This window comes from Myxine glutinosa, chromosome 2, assembly GCF_964187855.1.
Source record: "Myxine glutinosa chromosome 2, kmMyxGlut1.1, whole genome shotgun sequence".
Classification (NCBI taxonomy): Eukaryota; Metazoa; Chordata; class Myxini; order Myxiniformes; family Myxinidae; genus Myxine; species Myxine glutinosa.
This window is the reverse complement of record NC_136262.1, coordinates 173018511-173040334: the sequence shown is the minus strand read 5'-3', so window position 1 is coordinate 173040334 and position 21824 is coordinate 173018511. Positions and strand designations below refer to the sequence as shown.

At 48.4% G+C, this 21824-nt stretch overlaps 1 protein-coding gene across 1 annotated transcript in view; it reads left to right on the top strand.

The window, feature by feature from the left end:
- HTT (huntingtin) overlaps positions 1 to 21824 on the top strand; it is a 778980-nt gene that overhangs the window by 276240 nt on the left and 480916 nt on the right. The window lies entirely within an intron of this gene.

The window sequence follows — 21824 nt, the reverse complement described above, 5'->3', positions numbered from 1 at the left end:
CTGAAAAGCATCTGAAAATGCAAAGCCTGTTTGCATCCTCTTTGTGGTCGGACTTCTTCTTCTTCCGTGTGCTAAGCATGATGAAAACAGCTGAAGAAAACCCCAAAAAACATTAACGATTTCAGGGGACCTTGACCTTTTGACATCAAAAGCAATAAGCAGTGACCTAATATGCAAAATTTTAATGAAAATTGAGAATTCTATGTGATGCTAACCTTTGACCTTTTGACCAAATTATTAATTTGTCTTCTCCATATATATATATATATGTGTATATATATATATATATATATATATATATATATATATATATATATATATATATATATATATATTATATAATCGTTAGATTAAATAAGACGCGGACGTAGCTTCAGGACGTCGATCTTTAATTGTCGACAAGCTTTCGACCAACAAAGGTCTTCTTCTGAGTCGGCCCCAAGTTCAATGGAAGTTACGTCCGCGTCTTATTTAATCTAACGATTATTTATTCAATGCAAATGAGACGCCCTGCTCGTACTGTGGAGTTTCTACTATTTCTTAGTTATATATATATATATATATATATATATATATATATATACGTATATATATACACATATATATGTTGGAGGCTCCAGGCACAGACTATATAGCGCTCATCGAGGCCAGGCCTTAAATAAGAGAGGAAACGTGTATGATGAAAAGTGTATGGTGTTTGTTTGCGAGAAAGAGAGAGTGAAGCTAGTAGTTTGAGTGAGACAGAAAGTAAGACCATGAATCCTGACACGGAAAGTGTAAGATAGTTCTGGGCATCACTTTAACATTCCTAAATCAGGACAGTAGTGTACCACCCTGGGCGGTGCTGTCTACAACCTACTACCTAAAAAATATTCTCATAATAAAGCTTTGTTGAAAATTTGATGACAAAGCTCAGATGGTATATTAAAATTTCAGGTCAATTGGATGAACATTTATGATTTTGGGTGATGCTGACCTTTGACCTTTTGGCAAAACTATTAATTTGTCTTCACCATATTTTCAAAATAAAGTTTTGTTGAAAATTTGATGAAAACGTTTCAGCTTGCATGCGGGTGCACAATATGTGTGCACACCACGTGCGAACACACACACACACACACACACACACACACACACACACACACACACATACACATACACACACACACACCACGATTGCAAGACCACATCTGCTGCATGGGGGACGGGCTCATAATGATTTCCCTTACAAGGAACTTCAACGCAGGGTCAGGTTATTAGACCCATCAAACCCTGTGCTATGGTTGCCAACGTATGGTTTTGTCCGTGCTCCATGATTGATTTATGCTGAATGTCAAAAAGCAGCACACACCATTTAAAAAAAAGTCTTTGGTATGACTGGGCTCTGGTTCGAACCGCTGACCTCTCATACTCACATTGGACTGTCTAATCATTACACTGTAGCGGTTACCGCTGAGCATGCACAATCGCCTTACACCTGCCGAAGACGCAACCAGGGAGCGATCACTGTACCGGGCTCGCCCAGGCCGCCCTGGCACGTCCAGACTCGCCTTTCCCGGGCATGCCCAGACTCGCCTTTCCCGGGCTCGCCCAGGCCACCCGGGCACTCCCAGTCTCGCCTTTCCCGGGCATGCCCAGACTCGCCTTTCCCGGGCTCGCCCAGGCCGCCCGGGCACACCCAGTCTCGCCTTTCCCGGGCATGCCCAGACTCACCTTTCCTGGGCTCGCCCAGGCCGCCCGGGCACGCCCAGTCTTGCCTTTCCCGGGCATGTCCAGACTCGCCTTTCCCGGCTCGCCCAGGCCGCCCGGGCACGCCCAGTCTCACCTTTCCCAGGCATGTCCAGACTCGCCTTTCCCGGGCACGCCCAGTCTCGCCTTTCCCGGGCAAACGCTCCGGCATGACGTGTTTGATTGCATATATATGTTGCTGCCCGATAAACGGGCTTTTCAGAGGACTCGAGTTTTGGTTCGCTCAATAAAGAAGCTCGGACGAATTCCCGTCTTTTGTCGCGTCAATCCTTTCGACTCGCGTAGGAGCACAGCTCCTTCAACACCACCAATTGTGGTAAGTTACATAACGTTTCCAAAGGGACACGAAAAGCCATTGCCATGATGCTGTGAGTGAGTGAGTGAGTGAATGGCCCCACACTGGTTCTCAGATCTACAGTAATTTACTGCAGACACTCTGGTGAGGCTCTGCATTATTAAGTGATGTGTCTTGTTCATGTTTGTGATTATCATTCTTGTCCTTCACTTTTAAACACTTAAAATGAAATTTCCACAATTATCATTGCCACACTCCCTTTGAATACCATTCCTGCACCCTCCTTACTAGCTTTCTGTGCACAAGGACTCCATTTTACATCATCATGCCCCTTGTTAGATAAGCTCTGTCTCCCTTCCCGTCTCCCGAGACATCCTGCTGGCTTTGCTATTTTAAACCATCACCGAGATCATCGGTGTGAACATTCCTGTGCGAACATTGCCATGGCTCTGTTTTTCTCCCCACAGGGTTCTTACAAGGAACTCAACAAAATAATTCCCATATGTATTTTTTATTTATTTCTTCCTTCCTTAGATTAAATTATCTTCCTGTACGGTCTCGTCTTTGCAAAATACATTATTACCGTTAGCTTGCCAGGAGAGTGAAGTTTTTGAAGTTTGATGGGTTTTTTTTCTTTATGTTTAGATGGAAACCTATTGCCAACGATGCAATTATATCTCTTTTTGCACCTCATCACAGTGAGGACAACAAAAAAAAATCTACCATATTCTATACAATGCTGGTTGGGTCACCACTCGGATACATGGTCAGGGCAGGAAGTAGTAATTTGTTCAGGGTGCCGGCGACAGTTCACTTACTCTTCGCGATGTATATGGGGGGGAGGGGGAGTGGATCTTTAACGTCCGCTAACTAATGTTGGCCGATGGGGTGCCCGTTTAACGTGTATATATATATCATATTAAAATACGCCATTTCGTGTCTATCTGTCCATCTGTCTGATGAACTTTTGACGACAATCCATTCCGTCGTTACTTATTCAATCTCAACCAAACTTGACAGGATGACGAAGAGTTACATAATAAAGGTTGTAGCGCATTAATTTGCCCCCCTCCCCAACAGGGTTTTCTCTCCCGAGCAGGTTTTCCCCACCGTTGCCGTCAATGGTGTTGCGTGTTGAGGTATAAATCAATGTTAAATAAGCTTTATTGTGGCGTTTGTCCAAAGAAGATTTATCGTGGCGTTTTTCCAAAGACGCTTTTCATAACAAAATTAATGATAAAATCGCATATTGTTAATGTTATTACAAAACAATATTAATACTAATAATGTCCCACTTCCCCAAGGCGTTTGTCCTGCAGTGATAACGTGTATAAATAGCTTATATTTATAATGGCGTTTCCGTGTGAGCAACAGCTTCGACAGGAAGTAAAAAGATTATAAATCACAAACACGTATGCTTAGCTTTTTAAACAGTCGCTAATGCTGTTTATAACACTAAATGAAGAAATGTGGAGGAATCCCGAGATCCGTGAAGAAAGGTTTCCTTACAGAACTGAGCGAAGATCTACTGTACTCTATATAACCCACAAATGTTGGGTTAATTACATGGCCCTTTCTGCAGCTACAGTGGCATTTTTCTTAGCAAACGTTTGAAACTCGCTCCTGCTGTTTCATACGAAACTGAAAGGGAGAAGCTCGGGTTGTGCTCCTTTACCAAGCAGCTAGTTAGCATTTGCCAAGCCAGCCTTTCCTTAACGGTTTTGAATGGAGTGCTTGCTCAAATCACTTGGTGATCTCTTCACAAGAAACTTGGGAAATGAACACACACCCAATGTTCTTGAGATCCGACCATAGATCGACTGTAAGCTACATACCCCAAAAGGAAATGACCCTTTTTTTTGCTCCCGTAGTGAGCGGGTGTACGAGTATATATATATATTTATTTATATATATATATATACATATATATATATATATTGTTACAGACGCGGATTAAAGATGTTATTTTGCCGAGCGAAGGCTCCGCGACCGAACAGTTACTCCCCGCTTAGAACCCGATTTCACCCAAACGTTGGCCGGATCGCACCGCAGCTAGTCAATAGGGAAAAGACAAAGGCGACACGGATGTGAAGAAGAAGAAGAAGAAGACAAAAAGGTTGGAAATACCACTAAATTTATTCCTACTATTTACATGCTCAAAGTAACCAAGGAGAAGGAAAGATAATAAAATAATATACAGAAGGATCAGAGACACAGTGCAATTATTAACTTATACCAGCTTAATTAACCCAGGACAGGACAAACAGAACAAACTCACGTACACAAGAAGGATGGACTGGCAGGAGGTGGATGGCTGGAGGGAGAGGAAAGTCCAAGGGGGTCCCGCAGCTCAACCGGCGTGTTTAGCAGCCGCCGTTCCTTTACGGCCCTGCTCCAAACCGCCGTTCAGGCCCCCAAGCTGCTGTTGTGGCTGCTGTGGACGTCGCGTGCTTTGCCAGGCCTTGTCCGACTCGTCTGGTCCAAACCCTCAACTTCTTGGTCCACTCACTCTTTGCCACCGACTCCTCACCGCAACCAACGCAACCACTGACTGACCCTCCACTCACGACCAACTCTCTATGGCAACCCACTCACTTGCTTCCTGCGTGCGCGCCTTTATAACGCCTCCGGCGATTAAGCCGCCGGCCTTTTGGACACGCCCATCGGGGTGCTCACCTCGGCCCTGGTTGGTCGCCCGACCCTCGGGCTCCGCCCTTGATGACGACGGGCGGGCACGCCCCTCTTCCCCTCTATGACGAGGTGGAGACACGCCTTTCTTCCCCGACTCGAGCACATGGTCAATGGTGGTTTTGGAGGGGATGTAATATGGGCAATCGAGGCTCGGCAATGACGAGAGGGGATGTAATATGGGCAATCGAGGCTCGGCAATGACGAAAGGGGATGTGAAGGAAATGGGGATTTTGGGGATGGGAATGAAAGGGGATCTATTCTCTTTCACTGGTGCAATGGAGTACTTCAATTAATGGGAGACACAGCCTTACCCTAAAACACAGAATAAGAGATAACTATCAACAGGGGTATTCTATTACTTGGCTGATGTGTATGCTTGTGGACTAATTATGGGATGCCCTTTCACCTTTACACAGCTCCGGAGGTAGGGGGGCGCAGAATAAACAATAATAATAATAATACAGCACACAATCAAAAAAAATACAGTCCTCATCTCCGCAACACTGCACCCTCCTCCTCTTAGGCACGTCCCGGGCCTACAACTTTTATTTAGTGTGACACGTAGGTGTAGTTCCCTCTACTTTTAACCTGACCCTGAGTGCGACAGTTTTAAAACATAAATAAATGTGTCCCGCTGCTCCATTGCACCCTGCCTAACAGACTTACGCCCACAGTTACCCGAATTGCGGAATGGTCTTCAAACTATACACTGACGGTGGGAAGCATTATTTACAATGACGCTATTTTTATTTACAAAACTAACCCAGGACCCGTGATTGTTCTTTCTGGGGGGGGGAGACAGTCTGCTCTGCATCGACGCACCATGAAAGCACCCAAAAACGCACCAATACAAGCACCCTCAAGCACCAATCGGTGCAGTCACCATTGTTCATCAATAAAAATAAACCAACAACCCCTAACCCTGCAGGTGATCTCTTGCTCTTCGGCTCCCTCTGCTGGTTATTATTATTTTCCTGGTGTTGTCATCTTCCCTTGCTGGCGGCCTATTTGCAATAAAAGAATGCACCTAACGTGTCCGTTTTTATTTTATTTATGGCCCACAGGGGCCGACTACGTGTGGTTCACCTGTGGGGCATCGGTGCCCTGTGGCCAAGGTCCGCCAGCAAGATTTTGGGCCCTCATGGCCGGTGCCAGCAGAGGGGCCATGCCCCAACCCATGGGGTCCATAGGTGGTGCTCGGCCACAGACATGTGGTCCATAATGTGGTGCATCGATGCAGACAGCTGGTTCTGGGAATTTCGGGCGCACTATGGCCGACCCACGCACGCTCCCCTCGGCACCCAGTGGCGCACAGGTCATGTGGGAGACAAAAGGGGAAAGACAATTGAGCGAGGGGTAAGGTCACAAGGGTACACATCAATAAGGCAATGCAAGGCGAAATGCGTACGGAGGGCGAAGTGAGAAAGCTCGCCCCTACCGTACGTCACCCCCCTGTCACCTACCCTACCCTTGCCCTTACCCCATATGTACAAAAATCTACACATTTACAAATTCGTCACTACTGTCACGTCTTCCCCATATTTCCCCTATACCAAATTCGTCTCCACAATCCCTCTATCCAAAATTTGCCATCACCCAATTCATCATCAATCCTCATAAGGAGGCAGAGATGGAACATCAAAGCACAATGTCACACCCACGTCATGATGCGTCTCACAATCCAAACATTTGCACAGTAAAAATAATTCAACATGGCATGGTGCGGAGTACCTGTCACCTCAGGTGAGTGGATGCAGATGGTGCGAGGAGATCCTTCTTCCTAACTATCCTCTAAATGACTTTAACACACTTTACACTACCCGGGGTCTCTCCCTGCCAATCCATTGGCCAACTTACACTATGGGTTCTAAAAACCAATTCCCATTGACCAAACTGTGGTGCTTCTCAATTTGGGGTCTCACTCCCCCGATTCATCTCCCGGTGCCCTCGCACAATTTCTGGGCCGCGACGTGTAGCTCTCCCAGCAGGTCTACCCACCTGCACACCTCCACCACTGCAGTTGCCACCCGAGCTTACCTAGCTCCTCACCCTAACCTAACTAACTGGGGAAGGCCCTCTCCTGGCTCTGTCACCCCCTGGTGCCCTCTGGCACTGGGCTACCCAGGTCCGTCCTCCGGATCCTCGGGCCCCATCCACAACTACCGGCTCCCAGAGCCCACCTGCGGCCTCACCTGGCCGACATCCTCACAGTGGTGGAGTGCCCAACCAACTACACACACTAACAGGCTACACGCCCAGCCATTTCCACAACACTAATGCACCCATCCACAGACCATTCTTTCACCCGCACCACAGATGCCAATATCCAACCACAATTTACCTGTACCCTCTACCTAACACTTACACTACCCGCCCCGGGTATCCGTGATGGGGGTCCACTCTTCCCCCATTCACACCTTCGCACCATCCACTCCACTCCACAATTTCCACCATACTCACTCCACGACCATCCATTCCAATACTCCATACCATTTATTCCATACACCTGTCCTCCATTCACCTGTCGTTGCACACCTGTGCAATCACCTGGTGCCACCTGCACCCTCCTCCTCTTCCTGGACCAGTTGGTCAACACAACACACCTCACCATTACTCACTCATACACTGCTCCACACACCTGTTCAGTTGCACACCTGTGCAATCACACCTGTTCAATCCTCACACACACGGCATCATCTCAGCTAACTACTCCCCTCTGAAACTTGCGCTTCCCAGTCGTCCCTTTAAACTATTGCGCTCCCACGTCATTATCATCCACACTAAACTACCTGCGTCCCCACTACAGGTATCAGTCACTAACTAAACTTAACGTTACCTAATGTCATCTTCGCTAGATCCCTACACACAATATAACCTAACCCACCCGGGCTAGTTTTCACTGCCATACACCCCCTAATCTATTGCGCATTTGCCCCACTCTTCTGTGAGGGATGACAGAGTTGCCATCCCACCACATCGGGCATCTCCCACTATCAATTTCGCTCGTCCAAATCCAACAAATCAAAAATTTGTCATTTCATCTGCCAATCACCGTACCAACATCAAATGTTGCTTTTTTTCCCTAATTTCGGGGCCAAAACACTATCCTCATCACCCGTCTACTTATTACATCCACTCGGTGCGCCAATTCACGTCTACAGCCCGGCTTCGTACAGCCGAGCAATGAACGCGGGTTCTTTGGTGCCGGCGGCTGGATGCGTCCGGCACTCGCTGCAGGGACGGGGGCTTACCCGTGCCGAGATCCCACGCAGCACCTCGGCGTGGAGCCATCCAATGTCCCGATCTCGACCTGCCGGCACGTCTCAATAGAAAGTGGTCGCCATGACGACCCTTCCTATCGGGCTGCCCGCTCCGCCTAGTGGAGCCCGGATGCGGCCGTTCCACGCGAGGCCCAGCGTGGATCGCGCACGGCGGTCCTTTCGAACCCGCCGTGGCTCGGATCCCCGCTGGTTCTCGCGGCACGCGAAGCCCGGCACGCACCGAGGGCCCGATTCGGCTATAAGTCGCTCTAACCACTAACCCGGTCACCGTCGATGCTTCACCTGCATGCTTACATGCATACGCTAACCCTTTCTTGCTCATACCTCCAGCTGTTCCCATGCTCCTCGTACCTTTCCTTACACACCTCGGTACACTCATTCCGCTCACCGACTTGGTCACACACCTGACCACCGAACACCTTGGCACACATTCGTCGCTCGCACACCTCACCAACACACCTCTTCGCGCCCCCTCCTCGGTCACCTCCTCTGTGACAACCACAGGTGTGCTCTCACCCGCACACCCAACCACGTGCCTCACGACCAACTCAAGTGAGCATTCCCACACACGCTCTACCATTCCAGGTGTGCATCCTTCCATTCCAGGTGTACATCCTCGCTCACCTGTCATAACCAACTCACGCTCCGTGTCACTCTCACTACTCTCACCTCCACTCTCGGTCGCGCACTCACCCTTACTCTCGACAGCACACTCTTTCCTCATGCACCCGTCCGTTACACACCTTTCTCGCGCATCCTCTCGCGCACACTCTTTCGTTACATCCTCTGTAACTCTCACCACACCGCGCTTCCCTGTACCCCCTCGCACACGCGCTACGACCGACTCGCTCTCGACAGCACACTCACTCCTTGGCGTGCACTTTTTCCTCACACACCCCATGGTCGGACATTCTCGCACACCTCTTTTTTCGCACACCAGACCTGTCGCACACTTCACCAACGGCCTTTCACGAACACCCGGATCCAAACCAATCCCCAAGCCGACTGAAGCTTTCCTCACATCATATACATTGCCACTCACCTCCGTACCTCGTCTCCGCACCTCTTTTGCCACCTGCAAACTCTTTATTTGGTTAGTGAGCATCACATTATGAGTTGAGCACCGACCTTGTACCAATTCCATTACCTCCTCCTGGATTTCTCTTTTAGTTTCTGTCCGTCCCTTCTTAATTTCACTCACCTCTTCTTCCACTTCCTCTAATTTTTGTTTAACCTCTTTTATTTCTCGGTGCGTCTCCTCAAGTTCGTCCTCTAAGGCTACCGTGACCGTCTCTATGTGCATCCTCACCTCTCGGTCCTTTGTCTCCATTATCTCTGTCACCTCGTCCACCCTCATTGTCAGTTCCTCCCGTACCATCTGACATTGCCTCTGCGTCGCTATTAATTCGTTTTTAATTTATTTTTGTGTCGCCTTTAGCCCTCCTAGTACCGCAGTGTTCTTTTGAACCTGCTCCACTAGTTCTTTTTGTCCCTCCGTCAGCTGTTCCACCTCCTCCGTCAGATCTTCTATTCCCCCTTGTAACTTTGCCGTATTATTTCTCACCTCTTTCTCCATACACTTCTCACCTCGCTTTACCTCCTCGTGTAGCCCCGAAACCTCCTCACTTACACCTCGTCGTATCCCCTCCATCTCCCTTGTAGATGCCACCCTCATCTGTCCCAATTCATCCCTCTGAGCATCCAGTTTACTTTCTAACCCGATTTGCACCTCCTCTATCTGGTTCCCCATTCGTTTGATTTCTCTGGCAGATTGTTCCCCTATTTCCCGCAATTTGTCCTCCATCCTATTTTCTAACCCCATTAACCCATTTTTCACCCCCTCTATCTGATTCTCCTGGGCAGCCATTCTATTTTCCACCCCCGTTAACCCATTCTTTACCTCTTTTATCCCGTTGTCTAACCCCTCACCGGTACTGCTCGCTTCGTCCCTCATTACCCCCATTTGGCCCTCCAATCGCTCACCCAATCGCTCAATTTGGCTCCCCATACTCATCTGTACAGCTGCCTGTAGCTGCGCAATGAGGGCCTGCATGTCAATCGGCTGCATGTTAAAGCCCGTTGATACAGCGGGCTCGGCTACCGCGCGCTCGTGCGAGGCGCCTTTTTGCGCGCCTGAAACCTCGTGCGCGAGAGCGCCATTTTGTGCGTCTGATACTCCCTCAACCGCCTCCTCATTGCTCCCCTCCATTTGATCCTGGGTTACCCCTAACCCCTCCTCTAGCTCACCCACCGGCATCCGATCGCCTTGACCAGCCATGGCGCGATTTCAAAATTCGGGTTTTGTAAAACAAAACTAATTTCGGCCCCTCCAAATTTTGACCAAATTTTTTTTTTTAGATGTTTTAATAATTTGGTTCGGGCCCCGAATCTCACTCCCAGACACCAATTGTTACAGACGCGGATTAAAGATGTTATTTTGCCGAGCGAAGGCTCCGCGACCGAACAGTTACTCCCCGCTTAGAACCCGATTTCACCCAAACGTTGGCCGGGTCGCACCGCAGCTAGTCAATAGGGAAAAGACAAAGGCGACACGGATGTGAAGAAGAAGAAGAAGAAGACAAAAAGGTTGGAAATACCACTAAATTTATTCCTACTATTTACATGCTCAAAGTAACCAAGGAGAAGGAAAGATAATAAAATAATATACAGAAGGATCAGAGACACAGTGCAATTATTAACTTATACCAGCTTAATTAACCCAGGACAGGACAAACAGAACAAACTCACGTACACAAGAAGGATGGACTGGCAGGAGGTGGATGGCTGGAGGGAGAGGAAAGTCCAAGGGGGTCCCGCAGCTCAACCGGCGTGTTTAGCAGCCGCCGTTCCTTTACGGCCCTGCTCCAAACCGCCGTTCAGGCCCCCAAGCTGCTGTTGTGGCTGCTGTGGACGTCGCGTGCTTTGCCAGGCCTTGTCCGACTCGTCTGGTCCAAACGCTCAACTCCTTCTTGGTCCACTCACTCTTTGCCACCGACTCCTCACCGCAACCAACGCAACCACTGACTGACCCTCCACTCACGACCAACTCTCTCTGGCAACCCACTCACTTGCTTCCTGCGTGCGTGCCTTTATAACGCCTCCGGCGATTAAGCCGCCGGCCTTTTGGACACGCCCATCGGGGTGCTCACCTCGGCCCTGGTTGGTCGCGCGACCCTCGGGCTCCGCCCTTGATGACGACGGGCGGGCACGCCCCTCTTCCCCTCTATGACGAGGTGGAGACACGCCTTTCTTCCCCGACTCGAGCACATGGTCAATGGTGGTTTTGGAGGGGATGTAATATGGGCAATCGAGGCTCGGCAATGACGAGAGGGGATGTAATATGGGCAATCGAGGCTCGGCAATGACGAAAGGGGATGTGAAGGAAATGGGGATTTTGGGGATGGGAATGAAAGGGGATCTATTCTCTTTCACTGGTGCAATGGAGTACTTCAATTAATGGGAGACACAGCCTTACCCTAAAACACAGAATAAGAGATAACTATCAACAGGGGTATGCTATTACTTGGCTGATGTGTATGCTTGTGGACTAATTATGGGATGCCCTTTCACCTTTACACAGCTCCGGAGGTAGGGGGGCGCAGAATAAACAATAATAATAATAATACAGCACACAATCAAAAAAAATACAGTCCTCATCTCCGCAACAATATATATATATATATATGCAGACTTGGCATTTAATATGGAATATTTTTTTTGTGGGGGTGAACTTACTTTTCAAGATGTCTTAGAACCAAAAGTTCATTGGAATTATGTTGAAATTATTCTAGATTTTGTTAATGTGACTTTTAAAGGAAACAAAAACCACATTTGACATTTCGAAACAAATTAATTGATCCTTGAAAGTGATGTAAACTGATATCGAACTCAATTCACGGACAGCACTGTGTTAAACTTATGTACGTTTTCCAGAAGTATCTCTTTGTTTGCACATTAGCCAAAAATTCTTTTTAACAAAAACAAAAGTTAAATTACGACTGGGATTGCCCTTTCATTGACAGTAAAATTACAGTTCAGTACTTCGTGTAACCCCCACGAGCATTCAGGAGAGCACGGACATGTTGAGGCACGCTGTTCACGAGATTTGCCAAGGTTTGGACAGGAATCTCTTGCCATGCAGTGTCAATAGCCTGCAGCAATTCACGCACAGAGGTCGGCTGCTGGTTCAAGTGGTCGATTTGACGCGTTAATTCTGCCCACAAGTTCTCTATCGGATTCATATCCGGGGACATGGCAGGCCACTCCATATGCTCTATACCACGGTCAGCAAGAAAGTGTTGGATCATGCGAGCACGATGAGGCCGTGCATTGTCATCTTGGAAGACAAAGTTTCCTCGAAAGGTTGCACGAGCAAATGGAAGCAATGTTTCTTCGAGAATGGCCCTGTACTTGAACTGGTTCAGGTTTCAATTCAGAACAACCAGGTCAGTTTTGCCCCCTGCATGAAAAGCAGCCCAAACGGTCACCCCACCACCTCCAGCTTGGACTCTTGGCACTATACAATCTTTGTTGTAGGCTTCATGCACTTGTCTGCGCACTCGGACGTGGCCATCTTGACGATAGACCAGAAATCTAGACTCGTCACTGAAGATCACGTGATTCCAGTGTCCTGGCTGCCATTGACGGTGCTCTCTGGCCCACTGCAATCAGCGCTGGCCGTGTTGTCTGGTCAGGCGTGGCTTTCTCAGGGGACGCCTGGCACGATAGCCTGCTTGAACCAGTCGTTGGTTGACTAGCCTTCTGGATACAGGCACATTTGTCAGTTGCTGCCACTCAGCCCTAAGCCGATTAGCTGACTTGGTACGGCCATTGCGGACTAACCGGTGCAGCTGGCGATCATCCCTCCTTGTGGTTCTGCGGGGACGTCCTGGCCTCGGTATTGGAGTAGGGACACCCCTCTGAGCATTTCGTTTCAGGATCTTTGACACCTGACCTTGAGTGATGCCATACTGCCGAGCAATAGCACGCTGTTTCATGCCGTAATTTCGTAAAGCCACCACTCCATGACAAAGAGCATTGTCGAGTTGACGGACCATCTCCAGAGGAAGCGGCAATAACTTTTGGAGACGTGCAGCAGTTGTTTTCCACTAATACAGAACGCAACAACCCTTCTATACCCGACTGTGAAGCCAATCATCAAATGCACCTGTCCGTACATTTTGCCATGCCACCTGTGATATAATCCTGTTGTTGACTTCTTGCTGCGACAGACAATCAGTGACATGGTTCTTTTAACAAATAAATCACAAAAGTGTAAAAGAAACTCACCAGATTGATATACTGAGTTAACTAGAACGGGCACTCGGTAGAGCGCATACCTTCGCCGCAGCTACTGTTCTGTACTTGGCATGGGAGTGTAGGGAACAGAACAGTGAACAGTTTGGTGCTGATTTCATGCAAATCGGATAAGAATTGACCGAGTTATGACAAATAAAAATACGATTTTGACCTTTTCGTGACCTTGACCTTGACCTTTGACCCGATTGCTCCCAAAATCTAATCAAATGTGTCCCGTATAATAACCAATCATCCCACCAAATTTCATGCAATTCGGTTGAATACTTTTTGAGTTATGCGAATAACATACACACACACACACACACACACACACAGACATACAAATAAATACACAGCGATCAAAACATAACCTTCCGCTTTCGCGAAGGTAATAAAGTAAACCCAAGTCAAGAAAAGAAATATATTCCATATTAAATGCCAAGTCTGTATATATATATATATATATATATATATATATATATATATATATATACACACACACACTGGGTTAGTTTTGTAAATAAAGTAGTCATTGTAAATAATGCGCCCCCACCGTAAATGTATAGTTTGAAGACAATTCCGCAATTCGGTTAGTTGTGGGCGTGAATCTGTTAGGCAGGGTGCAATGGAGCAGCGGGACATATTTATTTATGTTTTAAAACTGTCGCACAGGGTCAGGTTAAATGTAGAGGGAACTACACCTACGTGCCACACTAAAAGTAAAAGTAATAGGCCCGGGTTGTGCCTAAGAGGAGGAGGGTGCAGTGTTGTGGATATGAGAATGGTGTTTTTTTTATTGTGTTTTTTTATTGTATAGTACATTGTAAAATATCGCCCTCCTTCCTCCCGTTGTGTATAAAGGTCAAAAGGGCGTCCCGTAATTAGGTCATCAACAATCACGTTAGCCAATCATAGATTTCCTCCTTGTTGGTAGTTTATTTCCTTATTCTGTGTATTAGGCTAAGGCTTTGTCTTCCATTAATCAATACTCCACTGCACCCAATCAATTAAGAATAGCTCCCCTTCAATAATTCCATTTCCCAGCCAAACTCTCCATCTCTGGGTAAAGCAGTTCACAAGCGTGGGGTGCGCGCCCTCTCATTTCGCTGCTATAGTGAATATGTGCTCCGTGCTCTGTTTGAACAGGAGGGGCGGGGTCGCCAGGGAGAGGCAAGCCCAGGGCACGCCACGAAGGGCGGGGCTGTTCAGCCCCATGCCCAAATAAGGAAACAAGCCCGTGGCTCGCCACGAGGGGCGTGCCGTCGGCGCCATGCCCAAATAAGGAGACAAGCCCGTGGGATTGCCATAAAAGGTCACGAAACAGAGCACGGGGGGAGGGCGGTACCGAAACCGACGAGGGCGTGTCACACCCGCGCTGAAGGTATGAGAGAAGGGTGCGACGATCGCTGGAAAAAGATACACCAGAGATACGGCAGATGAGTCCAGGTGCGTAAGAGGGTTGGCAGTCCACCGGGAGAGAGTTGAGAGTTGCACCGGAGTTGCGTGAGAGATACGGAAAGCCTTTGGGTGGTTGTTGCGTGAGAGATACGAAAAGCCTTTGACAAAGAGCCGCTTCAAACAGCCCCGTTTCAACCAGCCGCGTGAAGCCCTGACGGGGCGGCGAGTGACCCTGCCGGTGTGCGGTGTAAAACCGAATACAAGGAGCTGCCGGCTCTTCGCTTCCCGCCCGGAGTGGAACTGCTCGCGGTGCCCTGTGATTCCACCTGCTCATCCCTCCAAACGATTCCTGCCCTTCGATCCTTTTTCGTACATGAGTTTGTTTTGTTTGTTCTGTCCTGGGTAATAAGATAAGCCTGTTTAGTTAAGCTAGTATTTTCACTGTCTTTCTGGTCCGTCCCTCTTTCTGCTTTATTTTCTTATCTTTCCTTCTTCCTTGGTTTCTTTGGTCCTGTACATAATAATAAATTATATTCGTATTGCAAAACCTTTTTGGCTTCTTCTTCTTCTTCACATCCGTGTCGCCTTTGTCTTTTCCCTATTGAATATCTGTGGCGCGATTTTGGCCAACGTTCAGGAATCGGGTTAGTCGGGGTAACTGTTCGGGCGCGGCGGCCATCCGCTCGGCAAACAACATCCTAGACGCGTCCGTAACAATATATATATGTATATATATATATATACACACACACACACACACACACACACACACACACACACACACACACACACACACACACACACACACACACACACACACACACACACACACACACACGCATTTTAAGGCCATTTTCCCTGGAAGAGCATGGGTTAGCCTTGCGGTCCCCATGACAATGTTCTCCATTTTACCCTATTTTCTGCATCTCCCCTCGTTAACCCCCTTGCCCGCATTTCTTCTTCGACCATCTTCAGCCAAGTCTTTCTCGGTCTTCCCCGTCCTCTACTTCCTTCTACATTTATTTCCATAACTCTTTTCAACCAGTCACTTTCATCCTTCCTCAACACATGACCAAACCATCTCAACCTGTTTCTCTTCACAGCATCCATCACAGGCTCTATTCCCATCATCTTTCGCAATTCATCATTTGTCTTCCTCTCTCTCAACGATACTCCACACATCCACCGAACCATTCGCATTTCCACGCTTTCCAGCCTTCGTTGCTGCTCTATGTTCATTACCCATGTCTCACTCCGATAAATCATAACACTTCTCACACATGCAGCATACACCTTTCCCTTCAGCTGCAACGACACTCCCCTCCTCGTTAGCACGCCACTCAGTTCCCGAAACTTCTTCCATGCACATCTCACTCGAGCAACCGTTGCCGAGTCTGATCCACCTTCTCCATTCAGCATGTCTCCAAGGTAACAAAATGTTTTCACACCTTCCAGCTTCATGCCATCTCCAAGATCCAACTCAACATTTCCTCCATCTGCAGCTCCCTCTGTGCACACCTTACACTTGAATGTAGCTGCCACACTGGTTAATGACACTCTCAAACCACTGCATTTTTGATGAACCCACTCGGCGCACATTGTACATTGAATGGAATTCACTCCGACACCCTTCCTGCACATAGCACACGGCCACTTCCCAGTTCTTTCCACCTCACCACATGCTTTACCACTTCCCATCACCTTCGTTTTTCCGATATTCACCTTCAGACCTTTTGTTTCCATACATTCCTTCCACTTGTTCATCTTCTCCTTCAGTCCATCCATACTTTCTGCAATCAACACCAGATCATCTGCATACAATAACTCCCAGGGTAAACCCTCCTTTACATTCCGAGCCAGCACCTCCATCACAGCTACAAATAGTAGTGGACTTAGTACTGACCCCTGATGCACTCCCACCTTCACCTCAAACTCACCACTGTTCCCGTCATTCGTTCTTACAGCTGTGCGCTCTCTTTTGTACATTGCCATCACTACTCTGATCAACCATTCCTCCACTCCGAACTTCCTCAATGCCCATGTCACTACTTCACGTGGAACCCTATCGAATGCTTTCTCCAGATCAACAAACCCAAGAAACAACTTCTTCCTCTTCTCCATATACTTCTCCTGCAACTGTTCTCTTACTTTTTCCTGCAACGCTTCTCCTGCAACTGAGAAGAGTCCTGCAACTCTTCTCCTGTACTTACTTTTTCCACATGCGAAATTTGCATTTATGTTTATTTAAATTATACAATGGACTACAAAATGTAAATGTTTCATGATATTTGTTATATTATATCACCTTTATCTGCCAATATTGTTGAAATGAAGATCAAATAGCTGTATGTTGAAATATGTTGAAAATGTCAAAACTTTACATGCGGTGTACTTACTTTTTCACGTGACTGTATATATATATATATATATATCAGTCACTATGCGACCTTCATATCATCAGTGGAGAACCGCCAGCAAGGTGGCCCATACAGCTGCTGCTGCACCTTGCTGGGAGCGATAAGCACCGCCTGCCACACGGTAACATTATCTCTGGTATCCACTCATCATATGGAGTCGACCTGGTTGCGGTTGGGAGTTACTAATAATGGTATCTGTAATCTGGTTCTCCAACCTAAAGAGCGGACAGCATGACGTCATCGCCATGCATGTCCGCATTGCCTGCAAAGCTCCAGAGGAACCATCTAGCAGTGCGTCATTACGGATTATAAATTCAGATTAGTAACTTATTAGTAACTCCCAACCGCAACCAGGTCGACTCCATATGATGAGTGGATACCAGAGATAATGTTACCGTGTGGCAGGCGGTGCTTATCGCTCCCAGCAAGGTGTTCAGCAGCTGTGTGGGACACCTTGCTGGCGGTTCTCCACTGATGATATGAAGGTCGCATAGTGACTGATATAAAAACCGAAAGGTTCACAGAGTTACAATTGTATGGGAAGCCTCACTGCGTTGCCCTGATGAAGCCCCAACAAGGGCGAAACCAGGTCGGTAACTGTGAGTTTTGCATGCACTTGTGACAGTATCTGAATTTATAATCCGTAATGACGCACTGCTAGATGGTTCCTGTGGAGCTTCGCAGGCAATGCGGACATGCATGGCGATGACGTCATGCTGTCCGCTCATTAGGTTGGAGAACCAGATTACAGATACCATATATATTGTTACGGACACGGCTAAAGATGTTGCTTGACCGAGCGGAATGGCCGCCGTGTTCGTACAGTTTACCCGATTACCCCCAACTCACCCGATCCCACTCGAACGTTGGCCAAATCGCGCTACGCTAAATCAATGATTGGAAAGGACACAACGACTGGGATAAATGAAACGACGCAAGGGGTACAGTTCTCAAGACCTCCGGAGGAGGATATAATTAGTGGTGGAGAAAAGGGGTAGATTACAAGGTAGAGTGAGGTAAAAGACACAGAAGAGATAGGCACTTAGATACAATCTTATCTAACCCAGACAGACCACAGACAAACGGAACAAGACTGACTTACACAGGGATTGATGGCAGGGAAGGACAGGTCGGTTGATAGCACAAGGTGCACCTTGGCTCGGGGACAGGATCAAGCACGGTCCAAAAGATGCAGGGAGGCCTCACAGCGCTCGGAGGTGGCGTCTCTCTTGCTTCAAGCTCAGCGCGCATCTCACGTCACCTCCCTCTTCCTGCGCATGCTCAGCGGGGAGTCACACGCCCTAGGCTCGTTGGCTCCGCCCCAGATGGGACCGGTCCGCCGCTTCTATTGGGTGCGGGGGTTACCGGGCTCCGCCCTTGACGAGGAGCTGACAGCGAGCCCCTACTTGGTAACCCCGTCGAGCACATGTTCGATGGCGGCTCGTTGGAAAGGCCTGGTGCCCTCCCAACACCCCCTACCAACCAAGCCGGAGTGAGGACGCGCACTCCCCGCGCCGCCGCCGTTGTTGTTGTTGTTGTTGTTGTTGTTGTTGTTGAACCGTGAGGAAGAGCTGCGGGGAGGTATTGGGAGGTCCTAAACTTCCTAACGGTGCCATACAATCACATTCTGGTGCAACGAAGAGTCAGAATTAATGGAAACGAGTCCTTAACTGACATATACTAAGAATAACTAGCAAGATGTCCTATAGTTGTCTACGTGAGATGCGGTGGACCTGGATGCGACATTTAATGGGGGAAATAGGGAGAGGTCGGGTCTACAGAGTGTTGTTTACAGAAAATGGGACTAGGGAATGGGGAATGGGGGATTGGGGATAGTTGGGAAGTATTGAGGAAATAGGGGAATATTTACAAGCGGATATGGATGGATGCAAATCCCATATCCGCAACATTGCACCCTTCTCTACCTCGGGGCGTCCCGACCCGATAAATTTTTACCTACGTTAGTGTGGCACTCAGATGTAGTTCCCTCTACTATTAACTCAACCCTGAGTGCGACAGTTTTACAGATGTTCACAAATGAGTAAATATGTCCCCCTGCGACGTTGCACCCTTCTCCTAACAGAAACACACCCACAGGATAACCGAATCGCGGAAAGCATCCTCAAACTAAACATACAGCCGGTAGGGAGCATCATTTACACAAGACTACACTGATATTTACACTACGATCCAGGACCTGTTCTTTGAGGAACACATGCAGATGTTATGCATAGAGAGAGAGCACGCATGCCAGCATCGATACACCAACCCACGAGTGCCCTGTGGCCCTACGGCCTTTAATAATGTGCAGAGCACCCCTTCCAAGCACCAAAAGCACCACCCCATTATGTACAGTCAGCACCATCCGGTGCACCAATTAAGTGTTCAATAAAAAAGGCACAATCAAGTGTCCATGGTCACCGGTGGTGTCGCAGCCGGCCGATGTTCTGCCGCTGGTCTTGCCTTGGAGCCCACTTGGCCTTCTGGCTTCTTTAGAAATAAAGAAAGGCGCCAACCGCGTCCATTTCTAAATTGTGGCCATCAGGGGGGCCAACTATAAGTGGTTCACCTGTATGGCATAGGTGCCACGTTGACCCAGAGGTCCATCAACGGGTGGTGCTTGCCCGCAAAAGAACTGCGGTCCATTGTGGGCGGCCACCAAAATTGCGGTCCATATGGTGTATCGATCCAGGCAGCAAGCAGCGGAAGTACAGGCCCACAACTGCAGAGCCAGCACCTCTCTCTCCTCTCTCTCTGCCCCAAAGCCAGATCCTCAGAGGTGGGAGACAAAAGAAGACAAGTGAGTAAGGTGGTAAGGGCGCAAAAGTGCATGCAATGTAACGTAATGCACACTGGGGGCACATGGGAACCAGGTGAGACAGGTACGTTCCTACCGTACGCCCCCCCCCCCCACCAGGTAACCTACATTGCCCCTCCCTTACCCCTTACTGTATCCACAAAACACAACACTACCCATAAACATCTACTTTACACATCAACAAACGTCCCTACTGTCTTCCCCGTTCCTCCCATAAACCAAATTCGTCTTCTCTCCCTCCTAACCAATCAAATTTGCCATTTCCCACTCTCATCAAAATCTGCCATCTCCAACTCAACATCAAAATTTGCCATCACCAATTCATCATCAGTCCCTCCTAAGGAGGGAGAGATGGAATCACCCCAATGTCTCATCCACGTCGTGATGCGTCTCACAAATCCACACAGCAATTCTCCTTTCCTGCAACACAGAACAAAGGAACACAGGTGTGGAGTCATCATCACCACCTCAGGTAAGTGGCTGCGTATGGTGCGACAGGTTCATCAATCCTAACTATTTCCTAAATGACTTTAACAACTTTACCTTACCCGGGGTCTTTCTCCTGCCAAACCATTGGCCCTCTTACACTATGGGTTCTAAAAACCAATTCCCTTTGACCAAACTGTGGTGCTTCTCAAGTTGGGGTCTCACTCCCCCGATTCATCACTTGGTGCCCCCACACAATTTCGGTGGCTGGGTCGTGTGACGCTCCCAGCTGGTCCGCCCACCTGCACACCTCCACCACTGTTGTTGCCTACCGAGCTCACCTGCTCCTCACCCTAACCTAACTAACTGGGGAAGGCCCTCTCGCACTCTCACCCCCTCAGTGCCCTCTCTGGCACGGCCTGCCCGATCCACACCCGGGATCCTCAGGCACCCACTGACACTAACGGCTCCCAGAGCCCACCTGCGGCCTCACCTGGCCGACATCTAACAGTGGCGGAGTGCCCAACCATTCACACTCATACTAACAGGCCACACGACCAGCCAATTTCACCACACCAATGCACCCATCCACAATACCATTCTGCAACCGCACCACAAATGCCAATATCCAACCACAATTTACCTATACCCTCTACCTATTCTTTAAACTACCCTCCCCGGGTACTCGTGAAAAGGGGTCCACTCTTCCCCCATCCACACCTTCGCACCATGCACACCACTCCGTACCACTTACTCCATGTATTCCACACACCTGTACTTGCACACCTGTGCTCTCATACTTGGTGCCGCCTGCACCCTTCTCTCCCCCAAGCGCATTCGCGCTGATCCACAACACTCACTACTCACACACTGCTCCACACACCTGTCCAGTTCTCACACAGCATCATCTCATCTAACTACTCCCCTCTGAAACTTGTGCTTCCCAGTCGTCCCTTTAAACTATTGCGCTCCCTCGTCATTATCATCCACTCTAATCTACCTGCGTCCCCTCTACAGGTATCCTTGTCACTAACTAACCTTAACGTTACCTAATGTCATCTTCGCTAGATCCCTACACACAATATAACCTAACCCACCCGGGCTAGTTTTCACTGCCATACACCCCCTAATCTATAGCGCATCTGCCCCCAGTTGGTGAGGGATGACAGAGTTGCCATCCCACCACATCGGGCATCTCCCACTACCAATTTTGCACATCAAATTTCAACAAATCAAAAATTTGCCAATCACTACCATCATCTGCCAATCATTACTGCAAATCCTTTGCCAATCATCAATTTTTGTTTTTCTAATTTCGGGGCCAAAACACTATCCTGGTCATTACAGTCTACTTACTACTGCCTCTCGGTGCGCCAATTCACTTCTAAAGCTCGGCTTCGTACAGCCAAGCCATGAAGGCGGGTTGTTTGGTGCCAGCGGCTGGATACGTC